The sequence below is a fragment of the Pinus tabuliformis genome, chromosome 5_1, assembly GCF_031772625.1.
Source record: "Pinus tabuliformis cultivar Carrire ecotype Pingquan chromosome 5_1, CPIR1, whole genome shotgun sequence".
NCBI classification, from domain to species: Eukaryota; Viridiplantae; Streptophyta; class Pinopsida; order Pinales; family Pinaceae; genus Pinus; species Pinus tabuliformis.
This window is the reverse complement of record NC_142305.1, coordinates 959,604,432-959,628,025: the sequence shown is the minus strand read 5'-3', so window position 1 is coordinate 959,628,025 and position 23,594 is coordinate 959,604,432. Positions and strand designations below refer to the sequence as shown.

Sequence of the window (23,594 nt, the reverse complement as noted above, 5' to 3'; positions counted from 1 at the left end):
TAAGTCAATCCTGGCATTTAACGAATTTCAAACCATATCATTAATGAATTTCAAACCCTAGCAATAACGAATTTAAAGACTTCAAAGCCTTTCCATTACGCCAGCTAATTACTCAAAAAGGCCAAAATTGTTACACTAAACATAAAATCAAAAAAACAGTACAGATGTTCTACTAAACTAGCAATGGACCTAAAACGTCTAGATTCGCTATTCATAACCCCGATTAACATAAATAAGATGGAATTTTGATGCGAACGAATAACTTACTCATGATATAAGCGATCACCAAAGAAGAAACCCTGGCCACCGCAAAAGAGACCTTGACTCTCCTCGCTCTGTGTTTGTCCAGGGCCAAGTTCAACAAAATTATCCCCACCCCACCAAGCAAGAACATAAACCCAGACGAGAGCCCTTCGATAATATATTTCCCTTTCACTCTTTCATATAGGAAGACAGTCGATTTTATATTCATGTGATAGGACCCTGCATTCTCCCAATGCTTGGTGGCTCAACGATGACATCGTATATGAAGCTGAAGACCACCAAGAAATAGGTGGCTAAGATGAGGGAGAAGACAATCATCATTGAGGGCAGCAAAAAGGAGGGCATGTTTAGGTGCATGCGGGGTACTCTGAGAGCACTATAAGGAAGCTTCAGGATGAGAAGCAAGGGATCCATTGAATATGGCGATGATAAGTCTCTGCTTGATGATGCCAAGCTCTGGTGATGAACAAGAACCTCTGTCGACATTTTTCCATTGACGGAATTTTGCTCAGAGATGAAATTAATGACCGAATTGAGGATGAAGATTTAAGCTTTTGTTTGCCCTTCGTCACTTGGGTTTTTGGTGTGACCCTAAGGTATTAGTTACCCATCCTTTAGTTAGCCCGAAATGATGTTGCACGAATAATGAATCCGCTACTATAACACACAAACAAAATTCATCACTCCAATAATGTAAAACTGAATTAAATTTTGATTAAAATTTATCGAGAAAGATGCATTTCAATAGCTTTTTATCCTACTTATATAAATGGGTTAAAATAATAATCTGAAATAAATATTATCCCATAAAAATTGAAAAAGTGCATCCTAGTCGAAGTATGAGATACTTTCGATTTACTTCAAAATTTTATTGGAACTTTGATCATACTATGATTTCAATTAGAATTTTGGAGATATCAATTGTTTTTTTTTTTTTTTTTTACAGAAACGATTATGGGATTTCATTAAATGTTTGGCAAAAAGCCACAATTCTAGTAAAAAATAATGAAGCTGGTTTCTAAGCATCTTTCCAACGAGAGGGACATAGCACTTACATTTATGAATCGCCTCTTTTTACATTTTATAAAATGAACTTTTGTTGCTGATTTCCCGAGCTTATGAATGCATACAAACCGTTTCAATAAAATGCAGAAAAACATGGATATTTAGGGAATTGGGTCCCAAGAGGTTTCATTGTCTCTGAGAATAGTTTTGGCAGCTAGATGGACTGCCTTGTTTGCCTCTATATCTACTTATTTGTTGTTGGCTCTCAGGACATGAAAAAATTTCAAATTCAAAAGCTTTGTCATGCCTTTAATTCTTGTAATTGTCCTTACAAGCTGCAGATCTACTGGATTTGTGTTAGTCGCCATTGCTTTGATGATGACCTGGGAATCACCAAAAACATTTTCCTCCTTATGTCCCAGCTCTTTGAGAAGTTTGATCCCTTGAAAAAGGGCCATCGCTTCAGCTTATATGCTTGAGGAGTGGCCCAGTCCCCAAGCAAATCTCTGTATAGAAGTTTCTTCTAGGTTTATAATGAGCCCTCCTGCGCCAGCAATTCCTGGGTTTCCCTTGGCTGCCACGTCAAAGAAGAGAGAAGGAAGTGTTTGCTTGGACATCCAAGATTGAAATTCTTCTTCATTTTTCTTGATTTTCCAATCTTTGAGGGATGGTGGAGAGATTTTTGACTTTTGAAATTTGAGATTGGGAGCAGCTCCAAACTCAATATCCTGCTGGCTTAGGTTTTTGTCATCACTTTTGTCTCTTAGCCACTCATTTAACTGAAATTTCACTGTATTTGCAACTAGTCTGAAGTCTTGTTCCTTGTTTCTGAAAATCCTTATGTTCCTCTCCGACCAGATTTTTCAGCTGATGAGTTTAGGCAGAGCAGTCCATGCTACCTTGATGATATTTTTTTTTGTATTTGGGCCTAGATATCTGGCCATCCATCCAACAAATAGGTCTGGGACAGAGCGAGGAAGTTGAACATAAAATTCCATGATCCAAGAAGCTCATGCCATATCAAACCTGCGGATTTGCACTCTAGCGTGAGATGAAGGGTGGATTCCGAACTTTCCTTGCATAACATACATCTTGATGGCCCAAAAATGCCCCTTTTCTATAACTTGTCGTCTGTTAGAATTTTTAGATGGAAAAGCAGCCAGCAGAAGTGATATATTTTTGGAATAGAAGGGAAATTCCAAATGCCAACCTTGGGGGCAAGATTGGGAAGCACGTGAGGCCGCTCCATGCACTTGGTGTAGCCCTGAGCCACCATGTAGCCAACCTGTTTTAGCCCCCAGCCTCTCGCATCTTTCCTTCATGCTTGTGATGGAGCCAGCCCATGCAACATCATTAACAGCGCAGCAAATTCTATTTTTAATGCGGGTGGAATTGTGAGTTGTTTCCAACCCATCCAACAGTTGCCACTCCAATTTGAAATGTCCCATAGTGTTTTGATATTTGCTTCATCCATCCATCCCTTCAGCTTGGTCATGAAGCCTGAGTCTGCCAGCGGGGGCCTGTTCATTATACTATCATCCCACAAGTTGATGGATTTTCCATTTCCTAATATCCAATAGGCATGGTTTCTTATCTGTGGGCCAGTTTTATTGCTGAGCATGCTAAAAGGGGTTCTGATATGATTTTTAGACTACTCCAGGCACCGGAGTCTCTGTCCTCTAAAATATTTTCTCCACACTGCTAAATGAACCCATCCTGGGTTTGGAGCTATGATTTTCCAAAGCAATTTGGCTCCCATGGCTAAGTTTTGGGCACAGAGGTCTTTGAAATTCAACCCTCCCTCCTGAAGCGGTCTAGAGACAATTTCCCAGTTGACTAGAGGAACCCTCTTCTCGTTTTGCTTGCCTCCTTTCCAGAATTTTTTTTTTATTAGCTCCTCCATCTTCTTAATGATTCCCACAGGAGCCAAGAGAACAGAGAATTGGAATAACAGTAGGTTGCTAAGCACGGCTTTGATGAGCACTGATTTTCCTGCAATGTTGAGCCAGGAGGATCCTCAGGCCTGCATTTTTGCTTTGAATTTTTCTATATTAGGATACCAGTCTTTGCTCAAGGCCCTCTTGTGAAAGATGGGCAACCCAAGGTATTTAAAGGAGGTCCGAGTTGAAGATACTGCAAAGCCTAGACATCTGGCAATGGAGTTTGCAGAAGAAGAAGAGATATTCCAGCAGTATATGTGGCCTTTGCCTTTGTTTAATTCACTACTCGAAACTTTACAGTAGTCTTCCAGCACTTCTTTAAATTTGGTTGCTAAAAGAGGAGATGCAGCCCCCAGCAACAAGGTATCGTCCGTGAAAAGGGAATGACTAATGCTCTTTACCCCTCTTTCTATACACAGGCTACCTATATCTTGGTCTTGCTGCTTCTTATCTAAATAAAAGCTAAGGATAGAGTCCTGCAACACAAAGAGGAGGGGTGAGAGGGGACACCCCTGCCTCAACCCTCTAGAAGCTTTGAAGAATTCAACAGCCCTACCATTCACTAAAGGTGAAATCTAGGGTTCCGAGATACAAGCTCTGATCCACTTGATAAAATTTTGACCAAAACCTAGCTTGTGCAGAACATCAAACAAAAAGCTATGTCTTACACGATCAAATGCATTAGCTAGATCTAGTTTAATGACCATACCTTTTTCTTTTCGACGAAGATTGGAATGGATCACCTCTTGGACCAGGACGAAGTTATCTACTAGTTGTCTGCCATGTATAAACCCACCTTGATTCTCCGGGATTATTTTGGGGAGAATTTTCCTCAACCTATTTGCTATTACCTTGGTTATCACTTTATATCCAATGTTACATAAGGATATTGGGCGAAATCTATTGAAAGAGTTCGCACCTTTTTCTTTAGGGATGAGGGCGAGAAAAGAAGAGTTTTTGCAAGATCCAATTTTCTGACACTCTTGGGACTTCTGGATCATTCTAAAGAACTCCTTCTCAATGATCTGCCAACAGGTCTAAATAAATCTAGGTGTAAAACCATCCGGTCGCAGGGCTCTGTCGGGATCCATTGCAAAGAGGGCGTCCCTAACTTCATTTTTATTGATTTTTCCTTCAAGAACCTGATTCATTCTATAAGTGATAAGCCTGGGAATAGCGTCTAGCAGATTAGCGTTTTGGCCAGCCTCCATGTATTCACTATATATCTTCTCAAAATGTTCTGAAGCTGCCTTTTTTATGCTAGCAAAATCCTTTAAGGTGTAGTTATCTCCTTTGATTTCCGAGATAGAAATATGGCATTTCCTAGCTTGAGCTTGCTTATGGAAAAAATAGGAGTTTCTATTGCCTGCTTTGAGCCATAAACTCCTGGACTTGAGCCTCCTACTTCTCTAGAGCGCTTGGGATTTTTTTTCTTTCAACAGCAGGATTGGGCAAGGTCTTAACCCAGTTTTTAAGCATAGCTTTTACTCTTCTAAGTTTTTCCTCCCAACAAAAAAAGGGGAACCCTTGACTGGATCTTTCCAGCAATCTCTGACCTTTTGCATGAAGTCTACCTCTTTAGTCTATAGTGAACTGAATCTGAAAGGGATAGGCCCCAGGTCCTTGGGAGTCAGCAGCTCTAGGCTAATGGGCTTGTGATCTAATACACTGCTATGAAGAATACACATTCTAGCCTCTAACCCAAGAAGCAGGAAGGAACTTTGAACAAAAAATCTATCAAGTCTTGCTACTAAGTGTCCCGGACCAACTCTCTTATTTGACCAAGTAAACTTACCAGTAACCGGCTTGATATCTAGCAAGTCCCAGTCTTGCATGAGGGCTTTTGCCCATTCTCTTGTCGAATCTCTAACGATGCTACCTCCTATTTTTTCTAATGAGAGGAGGGTGAGTTTGAGATATCCAGCTATGATTATATTTTCCAGGTTCTCTAGATCTTCCAAGCTTTTTATGGAGTCCAAGCAGTTTTTTTCTCACCTGCATTGTTAGGAGCATACACATTGAATAGACAAATAATCTCCTTAGATTCTAAATTCTGCATTTTTAAAAAAATCCAATGGGTATTCAGGGACTCAGGGTTCCAGAGCGATCCAAGCCCTCTCGAAGCTCCACGGGCAGAGATTTCATGCGCTCCGCTTTTATTCCAAAATTTTTTACTTGCTTGGAGGAAGCTGTGTCCTCCAATTTAATCTCCTGGATGAGGAGGATATACGGGGCTTCCAATCTTATTAAACTGTTGATTGCTTCTTCCTTAACTGTGGTGCCCATTCCCCTACAATTCCAGGAGACTATCTTCATCATTTATTTTTGTTGTGGTGAGCTCCCTTGGAGCCCTGGGATTGATTCCTCGTCATCTTCGGGGTTTTTTCCAGTATCTTCTCTAGCGTTGGCTGGCTGCCCTAAAGCTTGCCCTTATAAGTTTCTTGTTCTCTTTTTTCCTTTGCAGACTTGTGTCCTCTTTTGGTTCTTCTGGGAGAAGATTGAGATTCACCTATTTCTCCTTCTTCCTCAGATTCCTCGGATTCTTTGGTTTCCTCCTCCTCTTCTGAAATCTTCCCTCTGGATCTCTCTGTTGCACTTTTGGTGGAGGGGGAGGCTTTAGATGGAGGGACCTCCTTTGGAATTTCTACCTCCTGGGTGATCATGATTTCAGATCCAAGGATCTCGAATTTATTCCCTTGACTTTCTGTGGATGGTTTCTGAGCAGGACCCATGTGTGGAGCTACATTTGCATTCTTCTTGTGAGAAGTTTGGAGTGCTTTGCCTAGTTCCATCCCTCTTCCTTCCCATTTTCTTCCACACCTTTGGATGGACAGTCTCTGGAAAAATGTCCATAGACGTGGCACTTTCGGCATTTGAACGATAGCTGCTCATAATCCAGTTTTTGTACATGAGTCCAAGGGCCTATGAATATTTTGAAGGCTTCCGGTAGTCCGATCTGTATATCTACCTCCACGTAGATTCTGGCGCAGTCATACTAATCTTTGCTGTTAGCCTTGTCTATAAATTTTCCAAGGGTATTTCCTATGTGCTTTAGTGAGTCCCAGTTCCAACAGTGCACTGGAAGGTTGGCGAGTCTCACCCACACCGGGACCACTGTAGGCACATCCACTGCTGGATCGAAGTCTGGTGTCCATTTATTCAAATACAGACCTTGAGGGCCCATGAAGTAAGGACCATCTTGGAAAATGAGATCTTTTTCCTCTTTTTCAGAGAACTCAAACAAAAAGTAGCCTCTCCCGAGGAAGTATGAGGTTACCTTGTCTTTTATCAAAGGTGCCCAGTTCCTGGCAACCCAGTTCTCTATGGATTTCGGGGAAGGCCAGAGTCTTGTGAACTAGCCAACCAAGGCACAATCTGCTAGAGACAGGGCTACTTGGATTGGCCCTTCTGGAAGAAGGATGATCTCAAGGATGTCTTCTAGTTTTTTCACAAACTTTGCAGCTTCCGTGCTTTTCTTCTTGGGCAGAGAGCCCAGCAAGGATTGAAAACCTCAGCGGGAGAAGGTGGAGGAGGAGAGGGAGGCCCCTGAGGGGGAGTCAATACCTCCATGACGAGCTAGCAAACCCAGCCAGAGCTAACCGTGGCCAGCAGCAAAACCTTCAGCGGACGTGCGCGCAAGTTATAGAGCGCGCAGAATGCGGATCTCTCCAGTTTGGAGTATGTACCTAAACTAGCATCTAATGGTTTAGTTTTCATAGTGGTGGTTCAAGCTTACATACATGTTAGCTAACCCTAATAATATTATTTTGGAACAAGTTTAAAAATTGATTCAATTGGTCTCATTTTTATGTTAATAATTCAATCACCTAAATATTGGTGGTGAGATTGAAAATGGGGTTGTTCTTTAATGTTCATGAAACATGAGCCTAATATGTATTGCATGTGGCTTTATTTTAACCTTATCCTTGATCGTTATATGAACAAATTATTTTGTCAAAAGAAAAACCTAGGTCTCCTTGTGGTGAACCCTATGAAAATCGATGGTAAGGCCATAGAGAGTCATTTTTGTATAATCACTAATGATGGGGGGCATACTTGTAAATATAATATTAATATACTTGAGAGTTTAGAACTCATGGTGCTCCCATTGTAGATGAATTAAAACCCTAAAACATGTGTTCTAGTTTTGTCCCTTGGCCAAATCTACATGGGCTTTGGCAAAGTCTTTGGGTTGCTAGTGACCCTTGCTAATATTAGATGGAATGAAATCTTGTTAGGAAAACATCTTCTTGAGGCCACAGAGTTTCATTCTTCTTTGATTGTTGTTCATGTTGAAGTGTTTTTTTTTTTTTGTGAAGGAAATGCAATGAAATTTTATTTTATGATAAAGAGCCTTCATAAACTTTCTCGTGGTATGATAGCACACTAATTTGTATGATACTACGCTTGCAGATTATAATGCAAGTGAAAAGGATTTAGATAAAAGGGTTGTATTTTTAGCAACTGCTAGAATTATAGTGTGTTGCCCCTTGCAACATGAGTAAGGATCCCCTTGGCCATTTCGCCACCTAGTCAAACTATTCTTAATGTGGTGATAATAGGTCATGTCACATGGTTAGTGGACATATTTGTTAAAGGAAGAGACACAAACACAACTAGCCTCATTCTTTAGTGAATAACAACAAATTCTTGAGTATTGTGTCGAGCATTTTTTTAGGCATTGAAGACTCATATGACATGATCCTTTGGTTACTATTGGAGTCTAATTGAAGGGGTAAGGCAAAAAATTAAGTTTTCATGTTAGTGTAAGACATACATCCAATAGTTAAGTGCCAGGGTGTGCCAACGCGTGCTAGGAAGTGTTAGGGAGTGTCAGGGAAACAAAAGGGAGATCTAGGTCAAATTAATGCATGGAAATGAATGAATAACAATTTGTGACAAGAAGTGTCACTAAGTTCTAGGTGTGCTAAGGAGGGAGTGACAAGATATGATTTGGTGTTAGGTGCGAAGGTGTGACAAAGCATGCTAGGGAATGTTTGGGATTGCCAGGGAAACACGAGGGAGAACTAGTTTCAAATGCATGGAAATGAATGAATAAGAGTGTGTAACAAGGAGTGTCATTGAGTTCAAGGTGTGCTAATGAGGGAGTGATAAGGAATGATAGAGTGCCAGGGTGGCATGCCAATATGTGCCAACTGCTAAGGTGTGTCAATGTGTGCCAAGGAGTTTTAGGGAGTGTCGTGGAAACACAAGGGAGAACTAGTTCAAAATGCATGGAAATGAATGAAAAAGAGTGTGTGATAGGGAGTTTCAGTGACTTTCAGGTGTGCTAAGGAGGGAGTGACAAGGTTATATGCTAGGTAGTGCTAAGGCATGCTAGAGTGCCAATGCATGTCAAGGAGTGGTAGTGTGTGCTAGGGAGTGCCAAATCATGCCAAGGAATGCAGGGGATTCTAACACGCGCCAAGACATTCTAAGACGTGTTAGGTGATATGGCATGTCAAGATGTAAATTATGTTGCTTAGTTGTTTTACTGCCATGGTTGGATGTGAGCCTTGTCTTGGTAACTTGTTAAGTGGAATGAGTTGATATTGGACATGAGTAGCCTTATATGAGTTACATGTAGTTCTTAGGTGAACAAGGCATGTGTTGAATTTCTACGACAGATGATAATTTGGGTTTGGTCTTAGAATCTTTGATGCAAACATACTTGAGTGCCCCAACACATCTACTTTAATGCACGATGAAATATACACACATCAGGGAATCAACTAATGCAAATGAAAATTTTTAAAATTTTCAAACCCTTCTTCATTATATTAGAAACTATAATACAATAGGCTAGAGCTCCCATACCGGGGATCATGTCCCTTTACAATCACATTAATACAAGGAATACAACTAGGGCTTGGTGTTAGTCCTTTGACAACCAGTCTATCCTGAACAAGACAAAACTTGACTTACTTGATGATGGTGGCCTGATCCAGGTGAATATTGGTGGTCACTTGCCTATTCCACCTAGACCTCCAGTTAGTTTCACCAGTTTCATTGTTTCTAGCAACATTTACTATTTTTAGCAGTTTTGGGTCCTAAACGTCCTGAGAAATTTTGACCCCCCTAAACGGATTTTTTTTGAGGTCTACAACAAGCTCGTCTAAATCCTTTAGTACTCTGAGAGATATTTCTAACGAGGTATCGTACGCACCAAACAGAGATAATATGACCAAATTATAATGACCCTGGGAAGTTGGCTGCCCAACTAACCCCAATGAGGCCCACAAAATCTTGGTGTTCCATCTCCTGGGGTTAGGGTTTTGGTTGTCTAGGGCTTTCTCTTGTTGTTCAATAATAAAAAGGCCCTTGAGCCTCATTGTAACACAGTTCAGAGGCATGTATCCAACACATCTCTTCTCAGATATAAGATACCATCGCCCAAGCTACTTTATTTCTATTCTATCTATATGCATATTTCAATTCTTTGATATTAATGAAGTGAAGCTTTATTTCAACTGCATCTTTGTGTTTATGTTTTTATCTGTATTTTTTTGCATTCTTGTATAAGTCTAGATTAGTGGTATCAAAGTAGTTTGTTCTTTCTCTGTTTTTTCTCTTTGCATGTCCCCAATGAAGTGAGGGTATAACAAGTTAGGGCTCGAACTAGTTGAACCTTTGCATGACCAACCTCGCAATCCCTGACGAGCTCCCATAGCAGAAGAAAAGAAAGATGAGGTAGCAAGAGATCCTTCCAAAATATTGTTGGAGGAAACCCTTGAGCAACATAGGAACACAATGATATATGAACAATGAACAATTTTGGAGGTCAAGCTATTGTTTTTCTATTGTTTGTATGTTGGATATACAAACAATAGCCAAAAAGTAGCTTGACCTCCATAATTGTTCATTATACCTTGTAGATTTTACATGGAAAATGAAATAAATATTCTCCACGCCAATACAAGATGTAGGAAGAAAAAATATTACTGAAGCTAGTAAACAAACCTTCTTATAGAATTATCTACAATAGGCATGTTTCACATTTTGGATAATCTCTCAATAATTATTCTCTTATAGCTAATTATATCCTAGTACAATGGCTTAATTTTATGTATTCTAAGGCAGCCAGTGTTGCATGTTTATCAGAATCATGGAATTCATCCTACAACTAAATTAAAATAAATTATATCCAAAACCGAAATCGAGAAAATGCTTTATAGAAGCAGTAGCTATATTTTATATGTATGTTACAACCCACACTAAGGTAAATAAAAGAAAGTTAATTGTGGATGCATAAGTAGCTAATATGGTGTTTAAAATAATTAATGAAAGTTTTGATAATGGAAAAGAGACCATATTAGTCTTAGAATGCACCCCACACATGGATCATTGACTTCCAAGTCATTCCAATGAGATTGAAGGTTCTTAGTATTATGACAAGGAAAGTTGCAAGGACTCGTTCCCTTACTTTTCAGTAAAGGATTTTTCAGAATGGTAATAAAATTACAGATTTGGAAAGAGGTTTTTAGCTGCTTTAACAACTTCTATTTCAGCCTAAAGGCTTTCTGTAAATTAATTCATACTTGGGTTGTGACTAGTTTGGAAAATACTCCAAACCTATTCACTGAAGACATGCTGGTATGGTGCTGCCATGCCACTTCCTTTTACACCAGCAACTAGAAAAGAGATATGCCTAGAACATGTGATGAATGATCAGCATTCTGAGGTCCTAACTCTTAAGTCTTGACTCGGAATGCTTTTTATTTTTGAAGCTTAAGGAGCCAGGAGTAAATAGTCCCATTGATGCCAAGTTATAAAGCAATGATCGAAGTTCCTTGACAAGCAAATTCCTGCATATCCATGGGAGATGGTAACAACCACCATTTTTCCCTTTTAAAGGATCCTTATTTATGTTTCATATCACTGTAGCAGTAAGAAGGACGTTGCCTTGTTTGAAACAAGACGAATTTCTCACTGATGATACATTGAAAAAGATTTTCTTACCTCAGAGATGTCCTCTTGCAGGCATGGCATGTTATATAAATAGTCCTCTAGTAGGAAAGGATCACAAGGATCCTTGATGAGAAGGTTCTTCAATATATGGAAGAATATTGGAAAGAGTATATTCCACTAGAAGTTTGTGGATGTAGTCTGGCATATTATGGAAGCAAGCATCAAAGAATTTTGCTAGTTTAGTTATAGCATGAAGGCATAATTGAAGTATTTTATCATCTTGAGAAAGGGGCCTCATGATAGACATTTTCTTCAAAGAAAGAGGCAGATCGTGAAAGAAGTTGACTAGATGAAAAAATGAATGAAAGAGGTATGCACATATTTAGATAAGATCTCTTCTTTAAAAGGTAGAATTCATGTATTCAGAGATATGGTAGGAAGAGTTAGATGCAAAAATATATTTGAAATCATGTGCATGGTATGTCTTGGTTAAATACTAGATGAAATAATGACTCTTCCATATGGGTACTCGATGTATATAAGCATGACGGTTGTGCATAAAACTTGGTGATATTGATAAACAACTGATATGGTCTCTGCAAGGATCCTATGTTCTATAGTAATCAGGATTTGTTAATCTTTCAAGTCAATCAAGGTCAAAAGCCAAATTTTGGTCTATACTAGCAAAATTTGCCAAGTTATAAAGCAAAGAGTATGAGTCACTATATAGGTGTCATTTCTACTCCCACTCCAAAAATGAAGATATGATTTCATCATGGTAGTTCATCTCCATATTTCATGATTCTTTTGATTAATCATGGTCAGTCAAACCCTATCAATCATACTTGCACCTTCTTTCCTCATAGATTGAGTCAAAATTATGCTAATAGGGTTTTTGTTGCGCTTTCCCTTTTCCATGGTTCATAGCTTCATTAAGGTATCAAAGGCCTTTGTTTTAATCTTATACCTCCTTCATCATCCTTCATTGGCCATTCTCCATCATTCCCCTCATCAAAATCCTTTCATTTCCTTATTTTACCAAAAACCCTAGAAATTTGTTGCGCTTTTACCCTAGGTCTGTGTTTTGACCTCCCCCCCCCCCCCCTTTTTCTCACTATTTTTGATAAATTCCACTTCTAGTATTTTCCTAACACCCATACCTATCCCCCATATTTTTCCCATAATTTTTCCTACCTCCCTTCCCTCTCATTCCCTTCCCCTAAGTTGCTGCTCTTTTGCGTTGCACTTTTACCTAGTCACCATGTTCTCATCATATCTCTTAAACCTCACACCCATTTTCCATGAAATTGTTACAGGAGATGAATGGGGATGAAATGAAAACACCCACTCAATTTTAGCTCAAAATGATGCACGGTTTTCGAGAAATGAGTCATCATCATCTACAACCATTTTGGGATTTTCTCAATATTTGTGACTCTAATTGGACTGAATTTTTTTTGTGGAGATGAATTATGATTATATTAACTTTCAGTAAACATTTCAGCCCATTTGGATTTATCGTTTGGGAGATATGCCCAAAATACAATTGCTATAGGAGAGTTGCTACACTTTTGACTTTGTTTTTATCATCGTTTTCAAAAGATATTTATGACCAAATGGAGATGAATTTTGGAAAACCAGAGGTTTTTGTTAAAAATGGAACCAATCACAATAACATCCTTCATTTTTTCATAGGTGTTATTTTTAAAGAGATATGAGTTTGTCTTCCTTGCTTCTCTTTTCGCTGTGCTTCTGGACAGTCAATTTTGGAATCAAGTTTGAAGAGGCTAAAATGATGTTTTTTCATGGTTTAAAGGCTCCAGGGTGTAGTGGACTTCTCCAAGTTTCTTCACAGGTCCTCATAAACACTCAAAACCTCATTCAAGTCATCAAAATTTCAAGTCAACTATTTGCTATGCTTCTGCCAGGATTTGGTGCGTTTTGTGTGACCAACTTCAAGGTTGGATTCTGAACAAATGGGAAAGTATTTTTGAAAATGGGAGGAGGTTTTTGTTCATAAAATAAAATAAAAAAACAGACTCTCTCATTTTTTACACAAAATTTATTGTCTTGGAGTTACAAGTGGCACTTTGAGATCCATTTTTCACAATTTCGCTAGGCCAAAATTGCTGACAGGGTTCTAGAACTTTTTGAAATTCGACTTGGTGGACCTCCAACTTGGCATGGTTGACCTGAAATATATTTGGATAATAGTGTTTGAGGATTTTTATATCATATCCCATGATTAGATCTTTAGTTATGACATTTTTAGTTAGTCAAAAACCAAACCCTAGATAGTAGGATATGGGAAAATTTTGTAAATATTTTATCAATGCATGCTAAGGAGTGTGAGGGCCAAGTGTTAGGGAAACACAAGCGAGAACTCATTTCAAATGCATGGAGATGAATTGTTAGTGAGTTCCAGGTGTGCGATGGAGGGAGTGAAAAGGTATACTAGCCAATGCCAAGGCCTCACAAGGGAGAACTAGGTCAAAATTCTTGGAAATGAATAAATAAGAGTGCAGTGTGCCAAGGAATGTCAACAAATTCCAGGTGCACCAAGGACGGAGTGTGTTACGATAAGTTGAGAAAAGGAATTGTAGGAAGAAAGCCTATGGTTGTGATAAGGCGTGTACAAAGTAGTTTCAGACAAAGGGATAATTTGGGTTGGGCACAACATTGTTTTGGGAGTGCCAAGGTGTTCCAGGGAATGCCAGCAAGTACTAACACTTGCTAGATAGTTCCAAAGAATTTTAGGCATGCCAATACATTCCAAGTGCTAAGGCATGACAAGAAGTTCTAGGTGCCAGGATGTGGCACAAACACATGCTAGGGAGTGTTAGGGTCAAGTTCCAGGGAAACACAAGGGAGCAGTAGTTTCAAATGCATGGAAATGAATGAATAAGAGTGTGACAGAGAGTGTTAGCTAGTGAGTACAAGGTGTGCTAAGTGTGAGGGAGTGCTAGGGAGTTCCAAAGCATGCCAAGAAATTCAAGGGATGCTAACACATGCTACATAGTGCCAAGGGATTATTAGGTGTGCCAGATGTTATGGAATGTCAAGATGTAAAATTTGTTGCTTAGTTGTTTAATTTTACGACCACGGTTGGCTGTGAGCCTTGTCTTCATAACTTGTTAAGTTGGATAAGTTGAAATTATACATGAGTAGCCCAAGATGAGTTATAGGAAGTTCTTAGGTGAACAAGGCATATTCTAGTTGTAGTAATTGTAACTTGGTCAAGTGGTTGTTATAGTTAAGTTGTTGTTATAGTTGAGGTAGGATTTTGTTGGGTTCCCATGTTGAAAAAATATGTAAGGGTAGTTGTGAGGGCATGATAGCTAAGGAGTGCCAAGGCGTGCTAAGGAATGAAAAGGCGTGCTAACACATGCCAGACAGTTTTGTGGTCTGATGGTTTGATTTAATTTTTTTGGTGTTATTCTTATTGTCTGCTTTGCATAGCATTATTTTTCCTAGTTCGGAACATTACAGTCAATGAGTTCTAGGTGTGCTAAGGAGGGAGTGGTAAGGTATGTTGTGCATTGCTACCAAGGCATGCTAGAGTGCTAGGGAAGCATAACAAGATGTGTCAAGCACCAAGGTGTGCCAATGTGTGCTAAGGAGTGTTAGGGAGTGCTAGAGAAACATACGGGAGCACTAGGTCAAAATGCATGGAAATGAATGAATAAGAGTGTGTGATAGGGAGTGTCAGCGAGTTCCAAGTGGGCTAAGGAGAGAGTGACATGGTATGCTAGGTTGTGCTAAGTCATGTTATACTACTAGGGAAACATGCATCCAAGATGTGTCAGGTGTCAGGTTGTGTCAACATGTGCTAGGACATGTTAGGGAGTGCGAGGGAAACACAAGGGAGAACTAGGTCAAATTAGTGTATGAAAATGAATAAATAAGAGTTTGTGACAGGAAGGGTCAGTGAGATACAGGTGTGCTGAGGGAGTAACAAGGTATGGTAGGCAGTGGTAAGGCATGCTAAAGGTCAGGGAAACATGCCAAGATGTGCCAGGTGGTAGGGTGTGCTAATGCATGCCAGGGATTGTTATGGAGTGCCAAGGAAACAAAAGGGATCTCTAGTTTCAAATACATGGAAATGAATGAATAAGAGTGTGTGGCAGGGAGTGTTAGTGAGTTCTAAGTGTGGTAAGGAGGAAGCGACAAGATATGTTAAGTAGTGCCAAGGAATGCTAGAGTGCCAAGGCAACATACCAAGATGTGCCATGTGCCAGGGTTTGTCAATGCGTGCCAGTGAATGTTAGGGAGTTCCACAAAAACACAAGGGAAAACTAGTTCAAAATGAATGGAAATGAAGAGATAAGAGTGTGTGATAGGGAGTGTCAACGATTTCCAAGTGTTCTAAGGAGGGAGTGATGAGGTTATATGCTAGGTAGTGCCAAGGCATGCTAGAGTGCCAGGGCATGTTAGAGAGTGCTAGGGTGTGCTAGGGAGTGCAAAGCATGCCAAGAAATGTAGGGGATGCTAACACATGCCACATAGGGCTAAGGGATTGTTAGACGTGCCATGTGCTATGGCATGTCAAGATGTAAATTATGTTTCTTTGTTGTTTTGTGGCCATGGTTGGATGTGCGCCTTGGATTGGTAACTTGTTAAGTGGGATGAGTTGAGATTGGACATTAGTAGCCTAAGATGTGTTATATGTATTTCTTAGGTAAACACAACATTGTCTAGTTATATTAACTATAACTTGGTTAAGTTGTTATAGTTGGGGCAGGACTTGGTTGGGTTCCGACCAAGTCCAAAAAAAGTAAGGGTAATTGTGAGGGCATGATAGGTAAGGATTGTCAGGGCATGCCAAGGAATTAAAATGTGTGCTAACACATGGTAGACAGTGTCAATGGATGGTGAGGAGTGTTAGGGAGAGTCAGAGGAACACAAGGGAGAACTAGGTCAAAATGCTTGGAAATGAACAAATAAGAGTGTGCGCCAAGGAGTGTCAGTGATTCCAAGTATCCCAAGGATGAAGTGTTTTAGGAGAAGTTTACAATAGGACTTGCAGGAGGCAATACTATGGTTGTGATAAGGCGTGGACAAAGAAATTTCAGAGAAAGGGAGACTTTGGGTTTGGCACAATATTGTTTTGCTAATGGATTGGCTGGGTTCTTGTTGAAGCCCCGAAAATCGGGTCTACAACAAGGGGGATACCCACCCAGTCCGGACCTTGGTTAGCAGCTCCTTTTCTGTTTGGTATAGTGGGTCTAACTGGGGATATGGGACCAATTTCCCAATTTATGTGTATGTGTGTGAAGAATTGATATTTCCCTTCTAAAAGTTCCTAAGTGAGATGCTCTAATTCTAATCTAATAACATGCAAATTTTATTCTAATAAACAGAAACATCTAATTCTACACTAACCCGGGGTGTAATCTTTCTGTTATGTGATCTAAAATGATTTCAAATAACAATTGGTAATAAAGATCATTCAATTGCTATGAGAAAAGAATCCAATAAAGATGAACCACTTCGTATAAAATGTTAGATGAAACAGTTGCGAAAGGCATATTGCATGATAAGCTATTCATACATTAAGCATAAATAAATAGCTATCACCGTACAAAAGTGCCAAATGATAACTCAAGCATTCACACATCAATATATAAACAACTGAACTTGAATATCACTTTTAACACAAAGGCAGAAATAGTTAAGAGATAGAAGTACCATTTATAACTAGTCCTACTCATGAGCTTCAAGCGATAATGATTTATCTCTTCTTAATCCAACATCCACTAAGAGTATAAAAGTGCAACATCAGTAGTAGATATTAAATGCAGATATCAATAAATCATGTTCCATTCATTCATCAAAAACCTCCTCAGAGGGTACAAAAGTGCATGTTCTGGGGATAAGTTTTTGACAAATTTCAAGACCCTTCTCTAAATGCATGAGAAGGGTTTAAATACTACTAACTAAATCTAAAAATAACTTATTACAAAAATGTATGATGCGGTTTAAATGACCGTCCTCATCTTAGGCGAAAATAAAACAAAATTAAAACTAAAAAATTAAAATTACTAACTAACTGTGTATCCGATCCTTGAAATTGCATGCGTTCAGCATCTGTTTGAGAAAAGTTGGCTGACCGAATTCCGATTTTAGCTATGCTGATAAAACAGAATCGGCAAGAGCTAGCACCATCTTCTCAGCAGAATTGATGATACACTTGAGGGTCATCCACTGGCTGTGTGGCTTTACCAAGTACATCCAGTAACAATCCCAATTCAACTTGGTTAACCTTTGGATTGATTCTGCCTTTTCTTGAGCCTTCTGTTTCTAGTCTGCCTGTAGTTGCTGTGTCTTTGGTAGATACTATTTTGAAGATATTTCTGACAAATATCACTGGTTTAGGATTCAAGTTTTACTTCTTACCTCTATCTTTGCTTTCTTACAAATTTTTGGGCTTACAGGTAACTAAGCAATTATGAGCTTTCCTTTTCAAGAAGTTTTGCTCAGCAATGCACGATTAGCGCTAGGAAACTGCCTTTGTTTCTTGATCCGAGCTTCCTTGGTGCGTTTTTCACCTTTTGCACTTTTTCTTTTAGCGGATATAAAGCTAAAAATTTGTAAAAATAATGATTCCGTTAGTTCTTGACCTTGAGTCTTAAACTGTCTATTTCTGATATCAGCATTGTCAAGTATCCATTTAACCATGTCTGTGTATGGAAGAATTTTGGGCCTCGCTGCTATTCGGTGTAAGAACGAACAAGCTAGCTCTGTAAGGGATGCCTCGGAGGAACTATGTGAGCCCGCAATAGCCTCGGCCTCCATTACTCTCGAATTCTCTTCCTCAAGTAGATTGTACATGCCTTCCCGGGTAGCAATACCAGCGTCTCGGTTGCAAGCGGTGTCTGTATACAAGGGCGCCATTTCCTTCTCTTCAGAGCTCGGGGCTTTGCCTTTCTTTCCCATAGTATCCTGCGTACTGCTTTGTATCGTTCTCTGTTCTTCGTTCCTGCAATTTACAAGTGAAGTGAGAATAATGATAAGGAAAGGTGACGGGAAAGCTTTAAATGCCGAAGACATATAAAATACACCACCTTACGTGAAATGATTTTTTGATAAGCACGAAACGTTATTCCATTAATTACTGGCAACTAACTCATTAATTGGCATTAAAGCGCATAACCAGGTCGTGGTTTATGGAAACTACTTTTTCGAACCGCGAGCCCGCAAGATTTGCGATGAAGCGATTTTGCGATTGCAACATCGTAGAATCACCATATCGTTTGCTTGCTATATCGCAAATCCATCATATCGCATTATCGCATAATCGTTCTATCGCTTTGCTGCTTTTATCGCAATATCGCATAATTGCTCTACCGCAATATTACAATATCGCAATATCGCGGGAGGGTGGCATATGACAATTTTCGTTAATCTGTTTCCTGCAATTTGCGATATGCACCGTCGCATATCGGCAGTTTAAAGTCTTTCAACATAAGCGGTGTTTTGACACATGTGATGCAATATATGTCCGTAGTCCCTTATAGCAATCTCGTAATCTTAGAATTTGGCTTGCAAAGGGGGTGTCCATGATCTTTTTGCAATGCGATATTTCCTAAGGAATAATCTTATTTTATCATAAAACTTAGGCTTTTTGATTTTTTAAGGGTTTTCTCCTAAGTTTTTTGACGGTAAGTTTTATTAAAAAAGGAAATACAAGCACTAATTGATTTTTTTAAATTTTGACTAAGGGTCCCCACTTATTTAGTATTAGTAATAGCACTAAATAAGAAGGGGGGTTGTTGCTAGCCACAATAATTTGCGATTCACTTGGAAGAACCAGTTATCTCTGTTTTTCTTTTGAATTTTCTAAACTTCCAAAACAGAAAATTTTCCAGGAAATTAAACTTTATTATAGAAAGACAAAGTACATTATGCTTTCACCTATTAATGATATTTTGTTTCTTCTTTTTTCAATTTTGATTATTTACTTCCTCAAGCTAGTCCTTGTATCTACATCAGTTATTACTTAGTTTATAAAGACAAAAACAAAGCCTTCTCTGTAAATCAGTTTTGAATATGATCATTTGTCATAGGTAGAGCCTCTGCTACCAGCAGGCGTTTATAGCCTCGACAGGGTTACCTGTTACCCAGCAATGATCTTGTATCCTACTTAGAGAAATTTACAAATTTCAAAGAGAAATCCATATCCACACTTATTGCTTTCATTTTCTTTTTTACACTTAAAGAACAATGTCTTGGTTTGGTAGCCAATTTATGACACAGTCATTCACTGATTTATAGCTTTGTTGAACAAGCTGGCTTATGATGAGACCCCTTGTCTTTTGATTGCAATAATCTTGAGTCATTGCCCTGTTGTGGTATGCAGTATTGGCAAAGTTAGCAAGCTATAATATCTATGATTATGATAAGTCGGCTCGTGATGAGACCTCTTACTCTTTAAGTGTATCATTGGATCATTCCCTGAACATTGAAGTTTCCTAAGTGGGGAGGAAGTCATTTTTTCCATAAGATGGATCTGGATGACAATAATATAGTTTTTTGGAAAGAGCTTTTCTACAGAGAATATTCATTTTATTATTAATACCTTTCATTGGATTGATGCAAAACAATTTCCCACTAAAAGTCGTTTTTTATCAAAATTTATAAAGTCGAAACTAGTATCATTTCTAGGCCTAGAGCTTTTAACTATATCTTTCAATAGTAATGATCAATTTTCTAAAAAGAATTCTATTTATACAAGTGAAAAAAAACAAAGTCTAAAAGAGAACTTGTGTCTTTTTCATGGATCTCAAATGTAACCATTTACAATTGGTTTTATTATGAAACTAAAACAATTATTCTACAAAATAGAAGAATGATCTCCTGTGGAAAATATTTTTTTTAGAATCTGACTGTTAACATGTAAAGAATCTCTTTTTCCTGTTAAATCCTGTAACATAAATGTAGACAGACCTATGACTTCTATGATTTGAAAAGGGCCAAGCCACATTCGTTGAAATTTTGTATGTTTCCCTTTTTCTTCATGAGCCTTGTCCCATTTTAAAACTAGATCTCCCATCTGAAAATCTTTTTTGGATATCATGTTAGAATCAAAAGAGGCTTTTACTAAGGCTTGATGATGAGCGTGAGTTATCTTGGCCTGTTCTCATTGTTCTTCTAACTTGATTATTTCTTGTTGCCTTAGTTGTAAGGAAGAAGTTGGTGCTTCATAAATATATTGAACCAAGGCTAAAGAGGGAATTGCCAAATGAGTTGGAAGAACCACTTCTTTCCCATAAACTAAATTAAAGGGAGAAGTACCAATGGAGGCTTTCTGCATTATTCGATCTGCCCATAAAGCGTATATTAAAGACTTATGCCAGTTTTTATGATTTTGGTAAATGGTTCGCTTAATGATTCTGATTAAATTCTTATTTGTAGATTCAGCTAACCCATTCCCTTGTGGGTAATAATTGGCAGAGTATTTGAGTTTGAAACCTCTTTTGAGTGCAAATTCGGTCATTGCATTACCAGAAAAATATGATGCATTATCAAACATTAAAGTAGAAGGCAACCCAAACCTGGTGATTATGAACTGATCTATGAACTCGATGATATTTTCAGCATTAGCCATTTAGTAAAGTAATCTGTTTCTATAAGGATATATCTATGCTGCTTAGAAGAGTGAGGAACGATCTCACCTATTATGTCCAATCCCCACTGATCGAAAGGTTGTTCAATGTGAGCTGGTTGCAGTGGCAAGGATGGTTCCTTTTGTCTCCCAACAGCGGTTTGACAGACTTAACATTTCCTCACATAGTTATGTGAGTCTTTGAATAATGTGGGCCAGCAATAACCTGCGCGTAAGATTTTATGAGCAGTAGCATCTCTAGCGTAGTGTCCGCCCGCTCGCCCATCGTGGAGTTCCTGCAAGACTTTTTTAGCTTCAGATTTCTCAAGACATCTAAGGAGAACAAAATCATAATTTATTATAAAAAGAACATTGTTACACTAAAATTTGTCACCATGACTATTCGTAGTCGGTATGGCTCCATCAATTGTCATACTGTCCTCCTTGGCAAGTCTTATACCTCTGCTCCTCATGTCAAACTCCAAGAAAGAGAGAAAGTCCTTAAAAATCAATATAACTCTGGTTACGCAGTTTCTCTTACCCTTACCTGCCTGTACGCACCTCAAGTATATAATACTTGCATACTTGTACGCTCTGTCTGTAAAGGGGGGGGGGGGTGCGTACTCCTGTAAAGGTCAAAAGGTGCAAGTTTTACTTCAAAAAAGTTACTTGTGGTCGAATCTAGAGCATTCTAGAATATGGTTTGATGTGGATTGAGCGCCTCCAGATGGTTCATGCATCCCAAAGAAAGAGGAACTTATCCCATCAAGAGGGGAGCTATCCCATTGGAAGAGGGGCTTATCCCATTGATCGTGGATCTGATTAACTTCCTCCAAAGCATTATAAATACAGGCATTGGGCCAGAGGGAGGAGAAGTTGAAAGCTAAACATTCCTAAGGGTAGATGCTGCTGAAATTAGGACTCCCTTATAGAGCTTGAGAGGAGAGATTCCCATCCTTTCTTAGCTTCATTTGGAAGTTGGTGAGCTGATCAAAGTAGAGGAGAACTCTTGCTGGACCCTAGGAGGGACCTGCACAACACCAAGGCATTGGTTGTAAGGTTTCTGTTGGGTCCCTATAATACTAGTGATTACCCCATTACTATTGTAGTTATACCCCTTATTAATATTGTTGTGCCCCTATTTCCCCCATATTGTTATTACTATGCCCCATAGAATCCCTCTATTGTTATTTTTGTGGCTTTATATTATTATTGTTAGGTCGGCTGGATTATATTGTGACTCCTTAGACTCCTATATATAGAAAGGAGGTTTTGTCATTTGTATCATCCAAGAATTGTTCATTTATGTAATGTAAAGGAGGTTTCCCCCTCGAAGAGGCTGAATTATAAGGCGTGGATCTATCTTTTCTATCTTTTCTTGAGCTGGTTTCATAACATTTGGTATCAGAGCTTTGGATTCTAGGGTTTCGCTGCTCCAAACAGGTCATCGTGGCATTTTCGCTATGAATTTTTTTCTGTGATGTTTCAGAAGTCGCAAAAAAACCCATTTGAGAAGAATTGGCGCTGAACCTTGGGTCCGAATTTCAGATCTTTTCGCGCGATATTTTCGGAGATATGATCTGAGGAAGTTTGTCTTTTTGCAGACTCTTGAATTACATTCAAAACAGGTGACCTGGGGAAAATCGTCATAACTTTCTCTCTGAGGATCGGATTGAAATTTCGTAAAAAGGTACAGAAAGAGGATGGACCGTAGTTTCTTGTATGTGTGTTTTAGATCCAAAGGTCGAAACAGTGACTCGTGGCACGACGTACAAGTTCGCTCTACTGAACTAGTCTATAAGCAAGTCACTGTGGGAGATTTCACATAACTCTTCCTTGGAGAATCCAATTTGGGTCAGACTTGTGGCATTGGAAAGAGGACACAGAGAGCTACTACAGCTCACAAATTCAGAATTAGATGATTGGAAAGTACAGAAATACATCAGAGGCAATATCGAGCTCCTACAAAGTGAAAAAAGGTGTGTAGATTTTCTTAAATTTTTGCTTAAGCTTGGTTTGAAAATTTATTTTGAAGGAATTCAAAGGGCATAGTAGAGAATTATTATCGGTAACTAATGCCCCGAGGAAAGAAAATGCAAACACCTAGTAAGGAACCTGAAAGCTCTAGCATGACTCATGAAGAAGAGGAAGAAATGCAACATGATATATCAAAATTACAAGACCAAGTGCAACAACTGTCCCTTGCACAAAAAGGAACAGAATCTAAGATGGATGGTTTAAAGAAAGATGTAGAAGCTAAGATGGATGGTTTAAATAAAGGTGTAGAAGCTAAGATGGGCTGTTTAAAGAAAGGCATAGAAGCTAAGATGATTGACGTGGAAGCTAAGATGGATGATTTGAAGATAGATTTGAAGACAGACATGGACGAATTGAAGATAAATATGAATAAGTTGCTACAAGAAATAGTCCCTAAGGGTGAAAGGGTACTAAAGGAAATTCATGATGAGAACAAAAGAAATGTTAATCATGATTCCATAGACTCTAATGTTGGATCAAAGACTCACCATATTCCAAAAATCGATATGAGGAAGTTTGATGGCAGGGATCCCGCCACATGGATATTACAGATGGAGCAATTCTTCGATCTCAATAATGTGAAAAACACACAAAAGGTACGTATGGCAACTTTATATTTGGAACCAAATCAGTTTGTATGGTATCAATGGCTTTGCTCTCGTAAACAATTTATCACTTGGGCAATTTTTACGGAAGAATTGATAGCACATTATGAGGATACAAAAAGCAACACTTTTTTTAGCCAATTGATAAGTCTCAAACAAAAGGGTTCAATAATGGAGCACATTGAGGAGTTCCAAAAATTGAACATAAGGGTAAAAGATATTCCAGAGGAG

General features: G+C 38.8%; 1 pseudogene; it reads right to left on the bottom strand.

Moving 5' to 3' along the window:
- Nucleotides 1-223: 223 nt before the first annotated feature.
- Nucleotides 224-750, bottom strand: LOC149167948 (uncharacterized; annotated as a pseudogene).
- Between the last annotated feature and the right edge of the window lie 22,844 nt (nucleotides 751-23,594).